The sequence below is a fragment of the Lutra lutra genome, chromosome 15 (genome assembly GCF_902655055.1).
Source record: "Lutra lutra chromosome 15, mLutLut1.2, whole genome shotgun sequence".
NCBI classification, from domain to species: Eukaryota; Metazoa; Chordata; class Mammalia; order Carnivora; family Mustelidae; genus Lutra; species Lutra lutra.
The window spans coordinates 22,810,849-22,823,650 of NC_062292.1; positions in this window are offsets into that span (position 1 = coordinate 22,810,849).

Below are 12,802 nucleotides of genomic sequence, written 5' to 3' on the forward strand. Positions count from 1 at the left end.
TAGGGAAGGAAAAAAATGAAACAAGATGGGATCAGGATGGAGACAAACCATAAGAGACGCATAATCTCACAAAATAAACAGGGTTGCTGGGTGGAGAAGTGGTATGGAGAGGGTGGTTGGGTTATGGACATTGGGGAGGGTATGTGATATGGTGAGTTCTGTGAAGTGTGTAAGCCTGACGATTCACAGACCTGTACCCCCGGGGCAAATAATACATTATATGTTAATAAAAATAATTAATTTTTAAAAACATAATGCCACAAAAAAATAACTGCAAATTTGCTTTTCTGCTTTAATGTTGAGTTTTATAGCTGGGCTGAGAAGGTCATACTTGATGAGAACTACAGGGATTCTCTCTTAAAATTCTATTTCAATCTTCTACATAGCAATTCTTGTATTTGTATGTACACTTGTTTATATACTTTGTGTTTATCTCATCACATTGTGAAAAATTCTGCCTTAACAACACCAAAAAACAGTAGTAGTAGTACTAATAATAATAATTTTAAAATCTTGGCTGTTGGTTATTTTCCAACTGTTATACAGAGATACTGACTTTTAAAATATAATATAAAGAAGGGTTTGAATGGGTATACCCTGAATTAAAGATATCTATCTTTATCAAAAGTCAAAATCATAAATCCAGACACTGATACTTGGAAATGCTAGTACAAATTTTTTTAAGTGTACATTTATTTAAGACTGTTTGAAACACTATTTGACTTAAGTGGTTTATGATAACAATAATTCTTGTTTTTTAAAGATTCTATTTATTTGAGAGAGAGAGAGCACGAAGGGGGCAGGGGGAAGGGAGAGAGAGGGACAAGCAGACTCTGCACTGAGTGTGGAGCCCAATACAGGGCTCCATTCCAGGACCCTGAGATCATGACCTGAGCTGAAGTCAGATGCTTAACCAACTGAGCCACCCAGGCACCCCAATGATAATTCTTTGGAAACCTCTCTGTGAATGAGAGAATGCTGAGGACAATAAGCTCAGATATCAGCCCATCTTTGTGCAGTTTTCTGCTACATGATAGAAGGAAGTTATTTGAAAAGAACACTAAACTGTTCAATCAACTTTGGAAGGTCTTACCATGCTGGTGACTTCTTACCAATGGGTTCACAAGGTCTTAAGTTTTATAAAATTTGCAATAAAAGTCTTATTGGCCATATCAGTTTTACCGCTATCCCATTCTTTTGACATGTGGTGACATTGTTAAAATCACAGCAGTTACATATTCATAATTTTGAATTCTTTTTTAAAGAGGGACCCTCAACACTGTATAAGCTTCTGATTTCATAAAACCTGAATTGGCTTCTAGTCCCAGAAAAGAAACTGATGCTCATCTTAAAAGCCTCTGCTTTTATTTGGAAGAAAATCCAAGCTCTTTATGATCCATTTCCTGCCTAAGCTTCCAACGTAACTGACATCTCTCTCCCTGTGGCAATCCAGACTTCAGTCTTTTTGATCTTTGGATTTTTTAAATAGCTCAAGTTCTCTGCTGTCTCAGCTGTTGCACAAACCCCCATCTCTATCCTGAAGGGTTTTCAGCCTTTCTTTATGCATATGCTGTCCTATAGACAATAGAGCCCTCCATCCCCACCCTCCCATTTTCTAAGTTCTTGGGTTCTTTTGTTTCTTTGAACACAGTTATGTAGAAAATATATTTTAAACGTTTTTATCATCTGGTTCATTATTTGGCTTAATTTATTGTTCTTTTTTGTTTATTTATTTGTTTTCATATTGGAATGAAAGCTCCTAAAAGGCAGAGCCACGTTAGTGAGTTTTCACCATTCTTTCCTGGCCTATTTCTAGCTCATAAACAGGTGTTTGTTGACAGCCTGAATTAATCAACTTTAACCAGGACCAAGACACAACTAAGCAAGCCTACCTCATCTCCGTAATAAACTCACTGGGTGTCCCTTTCTTGAAGTCTCTATATTAAACCTTTTTTTATTTTTCCTAAGTGTTCTTTCTCCTCCTAACTCATGCACCATTCAATCTCAGGTGACTCTGTCTTATAGTTCAAAGGAAAATGGAAACCATCAGCTCCTGCTTCTTTCTAGCATGAGATTCACACATGTTTTCCTTCCTTCCACCTATTACAAAGTTGGAAGTGGCTGTGTTGCCACAAAAGTCTCGTACCTCCACAGAGCTCCCACCCCCACTAGGAAATGTCTACTTCACATATTCAGTCTCTATTCTATCCTACTGAGCATTCACTTGGCTCTGATGTCCTCCATCTTTAAAAAAAAATAATCTTCCCTTTGGTGTCTGATTTCCTCTAGCCATATTCTACACTTCCTATCCACCATATTCACACAAACGTCTTGAAAGAGTTATGACCACGTGCTGTACTGAAGTTCTTCCTGATCACTTTCCTTCAGTAAAGTCTATTTAAGTTCTGCACCATGTATTCCTTCCAGAACTATTTCTGTCACAGTTATTGCTGGCCTCCAAGTAGCCAAATCTGTCATAGTTTCAGTCTTCTAGATAGATGTATCGACTTATTTAGTCTACTACCAAAGCAACCTATTGAAATATTAGAACAAGTATGCATTTTAAATCATGTTACAGATAAAGAGGAGTTAACAAAGCTTCAACTAGGCTTGATATGTTGCCCTCAGATTCATGCTTGGCAAGTAATGGAATTAGAATGAAAGCCCATCCAGGCTGACCCACAGGCTCCTGGCATATTTTCTCTTCCTTTAATCCCTTTCTTCTCTCCACTTCTATGACAACATTCATTCTTATATTTTATCCCCCCAATTTTCACAACCTCCATTTTTTCTACCTACATCGCTACTGATTCCTCTTCTGTCTGACACTTAAATGTTAGGAGGCTTCAGGGCTCAGTCCTGGCTCTCTGTTCTTGTCATTCCATATTCTTTTTGCACATTCTACATCCACTCATTTTCCCACACATTCAAGCTCTCTTTCTAATTCTGAACAGCTGTTTGGCAAACACAAAAAAGATTCACACGATAGTCCACAGAACTTGTCAAAGTCAGAAAATAAAGAGCTCCTCTCCAGACCTGCAGAAATTAACTCTCAAGGTGGGAGGGGTAAAGCAGAAACTCGAGAGCAAAATAGTTGAGGAAGTTGTAGGAAACTACAATGCTCCTAAGGAGAACTAAGTTTAGAATAATTTAAAAGCTTTCATTTAGTAAAAAAAATAATAATAATAATAATAATAATTGTACCTTAATCACAAATCCGTAATGTATAAGACCCATTGGAAACACTACATTAATGTACTATGTTAAAGATAGGCTATTCTCTTTGGGTTTCAGAATACCTTCTCTTCCCAGTTGACATTAAATTAGAAGCATTCACCTTGATTTTAATTATTGTGCCTTAAGAATATGTCCAGATAATTCAAATATTTTTAGAAGGAACATATAGCATTTTCTTAACTCAGTTTTCTTTTTACAAACCTTATTTTCAGGTAACTGATAACTGCTAGTTGCAGACAAAAAGTGTTTTTCTTTTTTTAATTGAAGTACAGTTGACAATAGTATATTAGTTTCAGGTGCAGAACATAGTCATTCAACAAGTACAGATTTTTTTTATCCTAAAAAAAAAGAAAAAAGAATACTTGAAAAAAGTTACTTACCATAACATGTGGGTAGACCAACCAGTGTTACCACAGACTATGGAGCCTGTGGTGTGTCCAAGTCTGCTTTCATAACCATCATGGCATTCAAAGCCCAGCTGCTCATTGAGCTGAAACCTTGTGCCACCTCTCTTGAGTCTGGCATTCACAAACACTGGCATATCACAAGACTCTAATTCATAACAGAGTTGAAGATTTATTTATAATGGTAGTTCATGAACACCCTAACTTAGTAAATCCCATCCCTAGAACAAAAAGCTTGAGCAATTAGTATGTGCTAATGAATGAAACACTACATAAAATTAATCTAAAAAGACCCACGATAAATCGTTGTCTTCAAATAGCTACCAGAAGTGAAGACAATATTTCTACACAGCATTTTCTTGCCATTAAAACCCTCTGCAAATTTATGTTAGGAACATTTTTCTCGATTCAATTACACTTATGCATTCATAGTCTGCTAGTAACAAAACAGGCCATTACAGTTTATGATACTTTTTTCTAGGAAACTGGAATAGCATTTTGTGAATCCCAGCAATTACAATACATACACCAGAGAAAATGGGTAATTAAATAAAAAGATTGATGTGTTTATTATGTTAAGACATTTTCTCTTCTATGATAAGAAATCTTGAAATGGAAAATATATTACAATTAAAACAAATCACTCTACTAATACCTTTCACAAAGTTCAAATTTAAGTTCTGGAAGGAGGGAAGAGAGTGGTCAATATCAGAAACATGGTTATGCTGGAATATTTCTTAAAACTCAAGTGTTTCTTGAAAGCAATACCTGTGTGTCATTGGGCTTGTCTTTTTACTTTTTCTATTCTATAAATATTATCTAAAATGCGTGTAAAAAAGAATACTCGTGAGCAATTTGTACTTAGGAAAGCTTGACCAAGGATAAGGAAGATGAACTGTGTAAGGATACGATTATTTTATAGGTGGAATGAAACTGCTCTATGGTTATCTCCAGGCATGCCTAGAATTCTAATGCTAAGTCCTGGCCCAGGATGTGTACCTAGTCATTTATATGGGATGTGTACCTAGTCATTTATAATTTGCTGCTTAAGTATGAAACTCCCTTGGAGACACCCTGCACAAGCTCGTCTACATTCTGGAGGAGTATACAGATTTGTGGTTTATACCTGGTTTAACTGGTTGCACAGACCAGTTTTAAGTATGTAAACATAAAGATGTATGAGACTTATTTGTAAATCTGTGCGCTAGCCTACCTGAAATTGAGATATCTATATCTTGGTGGTTTTGAACCAACAGCTGAAGAACATGCTGAGACATGAGGCTGGATGGCTGTGCTGATAAGGGTTCAGCCTTCCCTGCAGTAGCCTTTATTTCTTCGGTTGGGCTGTGTCCTTAACCTTTACAAAGCCTGATGTAAATCTATGCTGTGGAGTCCTGTTAATCTTTGTAATCATCAGATACTCTATAATTGATGTAATAACCAATAGAACCTACAAAAATAGTACCAAACTAGTAGTAAATTAAGCAAGATCATGATAAAAGGTCAACACATTAAATGACATTGTATTTCCATACAATAGTAATGGGAAGTGGAAAATCAAAACTTGAAATATCGTTTGTAACAGTATTAAAAGAAAAAGCCTGTGCCACAAAAGGAAAGATTTAACAAAACCTGTACATGACCTATAGTCTGAAAATTATATAACTTCCCTGAGAAAAATTAAAGGAGGCCTAAATACATGGAGAGCTAAACCAGGTTCTTAAATTGAAGGAAAAAATATTTTTACAATCAACTATCCCTAAAGTGATATGCAGATTCACTGAGTCCCAACAAAAATCCTAGTAGGCTTTCTGTAGAAATTAACAATACTAAAACACAAATAAAATGGAAAACAGCTAGAAAAGCCAAAACACATTAGAAATTAATGTATGAATTTTCTACTGCAGCTACAAAAAGAAAATTCACATACTTACAGGCTGAAGCAATACTAATTTATTTCTCAAAATTTTGTCAGTTCAGAATCTGACAGATACACCACTGGACTAAATTAAGGTGTTAGAGGGTTGTGTTCCTTTCTTGAGGAAGAATCTGTTTTCTAGTTTTTTCTGGCTTCTAGAGGCTTTTTACATTTCTTAGTTCATGGTGTCTTTCTCCATCTTCAAAGCCAGCTACTGTCTCTCTCTGATCCTTCTTTAACCTCATGTATCCCTCGGTCCATCTGTCTGTCCAAAGGTCTCTTTCTCTGTCTCTCTCTATCCCACCCACCTTTCCATGTGGGATCACCCTGAGCTCATTTAGAAAATCAAGAATAACCTCTCCATGTCAAGGCCTTTAACATTAATAATATCTGAAAATTTCCTTTCTCCATGTAAGATACCATAATCATAGGAACCAGGGATTAGACATGGACATATTTGGGGGAGGCCATTTTTCTACCTACCACAATTAAGAACAAATTGGAGGACATTATGCAGGGCATAATGATGTAAGGATAAGTATATAAATTAGTGGGAAAGAATAAAAAGTCCAGAAATAGACAAAAACATATACACACCTATATTCAATGGGTTTCTGATAAATAAGACAGGTTACCCAGTGAGTAAAAGGATACTATTCCCAACAAATTGTGATAAACAACTGAAAATCCCTATGAGAAAAAGAGATGAACACTATTCCATACACAAAATACCTGGAAATCAATCATAGACATGAATGTAAAAGCACATATGTAAACTTTCCAGGAAAAAAAAAAAAAGCATGACAAATCTTTGCAAGTTTAAGTTGGAAAAAATGTCCTATGTAGAACACAAAATAAATAATTTAAAAAATGGTCAGTTTGGATTTCATCAAAAGTTAAGGCATATGTTCCTGGAAATAAATGCTTAGAAACTCAAAAGATATGACACAAAATGTGAGAAAATATTTGCCAATCACATACTTGATAAAGGAATTGTTTCCCAAATATCAAAGTGTCTATTACTACTTAATTATAAGATGAACTATTTAATTAAATTTGGGGAAAAAATTAAGTTTCACAAAAGGAGAAATAACAATGACCGTTAAGCAGATGAAAAGGTGTTCACCATCACTAGTCAACCAGCAAAATAAAATTAAAGGAAAATGATATACCACACTATGTACATTATAGTGGTTAATATTTTTTTAAAAGATTTTATTTATTTATTTGAGAGAGAGACAGTGAGAGAGAGCATGAGCTAGGAGAAGGTCAGAGGGAGAAGCAGACTCCCCATGGAGCTGGGAGCCTGATGTGGGACTCGATCCCGGGATTCCGGGATCATGACCTGAGCCGAAGGCAGTCGTCCAACCAACTGAGCCACCCAGGCGTCCCAATGTGGTTAATATTTAAAACCTGACCATCTTGTTAATAAAGATGAGAATAAACTGGTATTTTCATACATTGCTGGTGGGAATGTAAAAGGCTAGTTAACTTGAAATTCAGCATGGCAGCTTCTCACAGATTTTTAATCATGCACATAACCCAGCAATTCTCCTTTTAGGTATTTACCACTTAGGTAAATATATGGTCATTCAAAGACTTGAATTCAAATGTTCACAAATAGCTCAATCATAGTTGCCAAAACCTGGAAACCCTCCAAAAGTCCATCAACATTGGAATGAATAAACAAATTTTATATCCATATAATGCTACAGAAGTCTATGATGGAAAGGAATGAGCTACTGATGCAAGAAACAACAGAGAAGAATGTCACAGACATTATGGGAAAATAAAGCAGCCAGATTTGAGAATCCATTTCTATAAAGCCATTGATATGCAACTGTGGAAAGGAAATTCTAATCTATAATAACAAAAAGAATATTAGTTACCTGGCGTGGTGTTGCTAGGGGAGATTGAATGGCAAGAGAAAAATAGAACTGATTCAGAAGATGAAAATTGTATCTAGCTTGACTGGGTTTGTGGTTATACAGAGGTATGCATTTGTCAAATCACTGGCCTACACACCAATATGTGTGAATTTTATTGAACATAATTCATACCTGCATGAAGATGGGGGTTTTGTTTTGTTTTGTTTTTTAGATTTTATTTATTTGACAGACAGAGATCACAAGTAGGCAGAGAGGCAAGCAGAGAAAGGAGGAAGCAGGCTCCCCGCTGAGCAGAGAGCCCGATGTGCAGCTTGATCCCAGGACCCTGGGATCATGACCTGAGCCGAATGCAGAGGCTTTAATCCACTGAGCCACCCAGGCGCCCCATGAAGATGGTTTTTTAAATGGACATTTGGAAACTAAACATATAGTTGTCAAAAAACTTGTGATTAAGTTACTAGAAGAAAAAAAGCCAAAACATTCTGCCTAAATAAAAAATAAAACAGGAAAATATATGGAATTATGAGAAAAATTGTATGTTTCAAAGAAAATCAAGCCAAATAAAAAGAAACTCCAAACAGAAAGAACAGAAAATATTACGAAATAAAAACAAAATTAGTGAGACAGGGAAACTGAAGGACTCCTTTGTTCCTTTTCCTGCTTCTATTCCTGCTAGGCCTTGTACTTTTCACCCCGCTTTACACATGCATTGTAATGCAAATAGCTTATGTCCTCCTTGTAAGGGAGGAGAAATTAATGATTTCTCTAGAATAGATAACATCTAAGGAAAGACCAGGTGAGAATGACCTGATGAAATGATCATACGTGTATTTGAGATCACTGCTGTTAGACATCTCAATGCCAAGACCTCCTGACTCCAAGGAATAACAACACCTGGGCTCTCAACTTGGTTCTAACCAGTTCATGGATGCTTGAGAAGATACGTACACCAGACCATTGTCCTCAGTTAAAAAAAAATACCCAGACCTCAAAGACAAGACTCAAATTCCTTTCTTTTCTCATGTCCCATTTTATCTGCTCTTTTATCTTCAGTAAACTCTGCTTTCACCTCCTGTGGGCTCATGGTTGACTTTCCACCTACACAAAGCCAAGGATTTTGGCTGGTCCCGTGGGACTCCGTCTGGGTCCCCAGACCCAACCTGCCAGCATCAATAGCACAAGGAATGAGTGATGTCAGCAAGTTGGTGGATAAAACATGCCTCACAGTATCCACCCCCCAATAGGTTGGAATCTATTTACAGACTAAAGTGCCTTTGTGGGATATGTGGGATTCAGGTAGGAGATTGTGAAACCCTGGTGCAGTCCAAGAACAAGGAGAGTTGTTTTAAGAAGACAGGACTGCACCCAGGTGGCTGACTTGCCAACTCAGAAACAGCTCCATAATCCTGAGGACTGGGTACAGCCCATTTGTCTTTGACTCTGTAACTAGCACCATAAGCCAAGGGACTGGGAGGAGTCTTGCCCACCCATATGTACAGTAATAGGTGCACAGATCTTGGCCCCGCTATAGACCCTGAAGCATCCCATGAACCAGCACCAGCTCCTCTCAGTCACAGTCTAGGAGCTCCTGGACAACACTAATTTCAACAATTACACATGGAACAAGAGAGGCTTTGTAGAAGTCCAGTTCAGCAGAGAAGCTCCAGCAAATCATTGCAGCAAAAGAGCCACGATTGGTTGCTTTGAGGAGGATCAGTTTAGCTTTACTATCAATCTCTCTCCCACAGGGTGGCATGGCCTAGTGCCAGGAGAAGGCTTCTCAGCACATGATTTCTCCTACAGGTGAAAGTGACAGTGTGTGAATGAGCACAGGGCTTCCCAGCTGTGTAAGATGCTGCCAAGGAGGCCCATTTCTCTCTTGCTGCATCCAGAGAACTGATCCATGAGCTGTGCAGTTGGGGAGCACTGAGCCACGGAGAGAACAGCAAGCAGTGCTTCAAATGAAATACATCGAAGAAATCAAGGGACTTCTTTTCTAATCTTTTACTTAGAGCAAAACTGTATCTTCAAGTTTGAAGTGAAATTCTCATAGATGGCCTATAGTTGGGTCTTGTTTATCTCTCCACTCTACCATAGTCAGTCTTTTTTTTTTTTTTTAAGATTTATTTATTTATTTTAGAGATAGAGTGCATGAATGGAGGGAGGGGCAGAGGGAGAGGGAGAGAGGCAGTCCACAGATTCTGCAGCTAAGCACAGAGCCCCAACATGGGTCTTGATTCCAGGACCCTGAGATCATGACCTGAGCCAAAACCAAAAGTCAGTGGCTCAACTGATTGAGCCACCCAGGTGCCCCATCTGTCTTTTAATTAAAGTATTTATACCATTTACATTTAAAGTAATTATTGTTATGTCCGAGCCAAAGTCAGCCATTTTAGTATTTGTTGTGTGTATGTTTCCTCTGCTTCTCATTCCTGTTTCCTTTTCTTGCCTTCCCTCTGGGTTTCTTCAACATTTTAAAACAATTTTAATATATCTGTATTGTTGACTATGCTTCTTTGTATAGTTCTAGTAGCACTAGTCTAAGTATTAATATAGACATTTACAGCTTATCACTCCCTCCTGGTATTGACACATTACCACTGCAAGTAAAATGTGGAAGCCTGCTTCCATTTGGCTTTTCCCACAACTCAGATTTTGCATACAATGAATATGTCTTATCTGTTATCACTTATAGTGTTAGTCACATCCAGTCAGGGAACAGACCAATCTAGCTATTTCTACCAGTGAGAATTAAATAAAAGTAATTATTTGCAAAGGTGTAGAAATGTCTGCAAGACCAAATGGGAAGGTGAAACGGCCAGAAAACATACAGAGCAGTAACTATAATATCAAAAAGCAGAAGATTTTATTGCTTTCAAGATGGCACCAAAGCTTATACCTGTTGTTCTGTTGTTGGGTCTACTGAAGAACAGGAACAGACTAGCAGGACTTCCAAAACTGATATTTCCTCTGGATCACTCAATCTCCACCTGAATACATTGTTCCTAACTCCTGTTGGGAACTGCCAGACTGGTAGAGCCAGAATGACCTTCCTCGTTTCTGATTTCCTACTACTGCTTCTATAGGCGAAACTCAATGAGAAAACCAACAAAGAACAATCGGAAATGTGGTTTTATATGCTCTAAATCTTAAGAGTGCATAATACTGCATAAAAGTTTGGCTGAGCGTTTGATCACGCAATGAATCAACATAGTCCACCACTGTCCACCACAATAACAGTAGTGATAGTTCCACACACCATGATCAAATTTGCCTTCCTATAATGAAGATGACTTTGTTCTCTTCCTGTAAATGGGAGTCAAAACTTCCAAGAGTCATCCTATTGATATTTGGTGATGTTATTACCTTACTTACTTAGTCACAATCCCACAGAGGTATTCTGTATCTTAAAAGCTAATCAATTTCTTTTCACAAAAGCATAAGGTCAAGGAAGAGAAAGCAGTTTAAAAATATACAAATATATCTATAAAAATCAAAACAGAAACTCTCCTGCCAGAGTCCTCATATAAGTTATTGGTCATTAGGCTGTTATATTATCAATGTTTTTCTACACCCCATTACATGTTTCCTTCCTCTTCAACCAGCATCGAAACTAGTCCGGGTCCTCTACTTGATGGTAAGGAAACTTCATTTCCAAATTTACAGGGTCCATAGCAACCTTACCATTTAGCAGGTTGCTGATGTCTTCTTTTAACCTTTTTTCATAAACACAGAAGTGTAAAGGAGAAGCTTCAGAGAATTTTCTACATTCAAATATAATTTCCCTGTTCTCATCATGTAGCAATAAACAACGACCTTTTGACAATTCAGTCAATAACCCAGCCTGTAAACAATCCGCTCCTGTGCCTGTTAGGCCAATGACATGAGCGGCCCAAGATAACAACAGAGTTACCATCAACTTCCAGTAAAGGGAAATATTGATTTGGTCCTGGTGAAAGCATTGTATCTTATGACCTACCTTCTAAACTAGCAGAGTACAATGTTGTAATACAGGAGAGAGAATGTTATTAGTGATTAAACATCTTAACAGATACAGATATAGTGATATTTTAACACAAATTCTTGGTCAAAAAAGAAAATATGATAAACAAAATTCTTGCAAACACAAAAAGAAGGAAATTTCTTTAAGCAAACAAAACAGAGCTGTTGCAATACTATGCTGCCAATATTTCACAATCCCTATTTACCTGCAGCAATGTTAGCAGTTGTGACATTGTGATTTATAGTAATACACATTTAGTCTTTGTCCCCACATCTGACACAGAGCTCTTAAAATGCTTGGAATTTCCTAAGTGATGAGTGAGATAAAGATGTCTTTAGTTATGTATAAGCTGGCTTTTGGAAACACTGAGGATAGGTTCTAGTTGCCAGAGGAAACAGCCCTGTCTTTAGAGTTGCAACTAGCTGTTCTACCCATCCCCCACCTCTGGGTAAGAGAAGGGGCCAGAGGTTGGATCTATTGCCAATGGTCATTGATTTAAGCCTTACAAGAAATGAAGAAAGTGATGAGGGAACAGAAGGCTGGCTGAGGACAAAGCAAAATGCTGACACCTTGCAACGTCTCCCCCCACCCCTACTCCTGGTGGGACATATTGTGACATTCCTTAGGAATCTCCCAACTATCTGAATAGTTTGCTAAAAAGGGCAAAACTACCTTGGCAATGGCAAGGCCTTTGGTATCCTGTGTCTTGTAGGTCCTCTTTAGCATATGAAAGTTCTATTGAAACCTCCCTTTTCCTTACTTCCCCCACCCCCAAGGTACATAACCTGCCACCCCTCACAATGGCAGCAGCTCTTCCTCCCCACAGGTCCTGTCCCCATGCCTTAATAAACCACCATTTTGCACCAAAGATGTCTCAAGGATTCTTTCTTGGTCATCAGCTCTGGATCTCACCCCACCGAACCTCACATATATTCTAGAACTTCATCAAAAGGAGTTTCTCAAGTTAAAGTATCTTTCACAGTAACATGGAAACATAAAAATAAACAACACACTGTAAGTGTAAGGTAAGTATAGTACATATAAGTAAGTAAGTATAGTAAAGTAAGTATATTGCAAGTCAATAAGGAAACAATGGACTTAAACTACATTTTAGACCAGATGGAATTTATAACCAAACATGGAGCATGTTATCCAACAGCAACAGAATACACATTCTTCTTAGCTCACATGCACATTTACAGGAGAGGTCAGGCTATTATTTACAATAAGTATAAAAAACTACTCTTGACCTTTCATCTGAATTTTTTTTCTTTATTTGTCTCTTATGGAGGGGGGTGGTGTAAGTTATGACCTTCCATATACATTTTAAATCAGCTTATCAAGTTCCTTT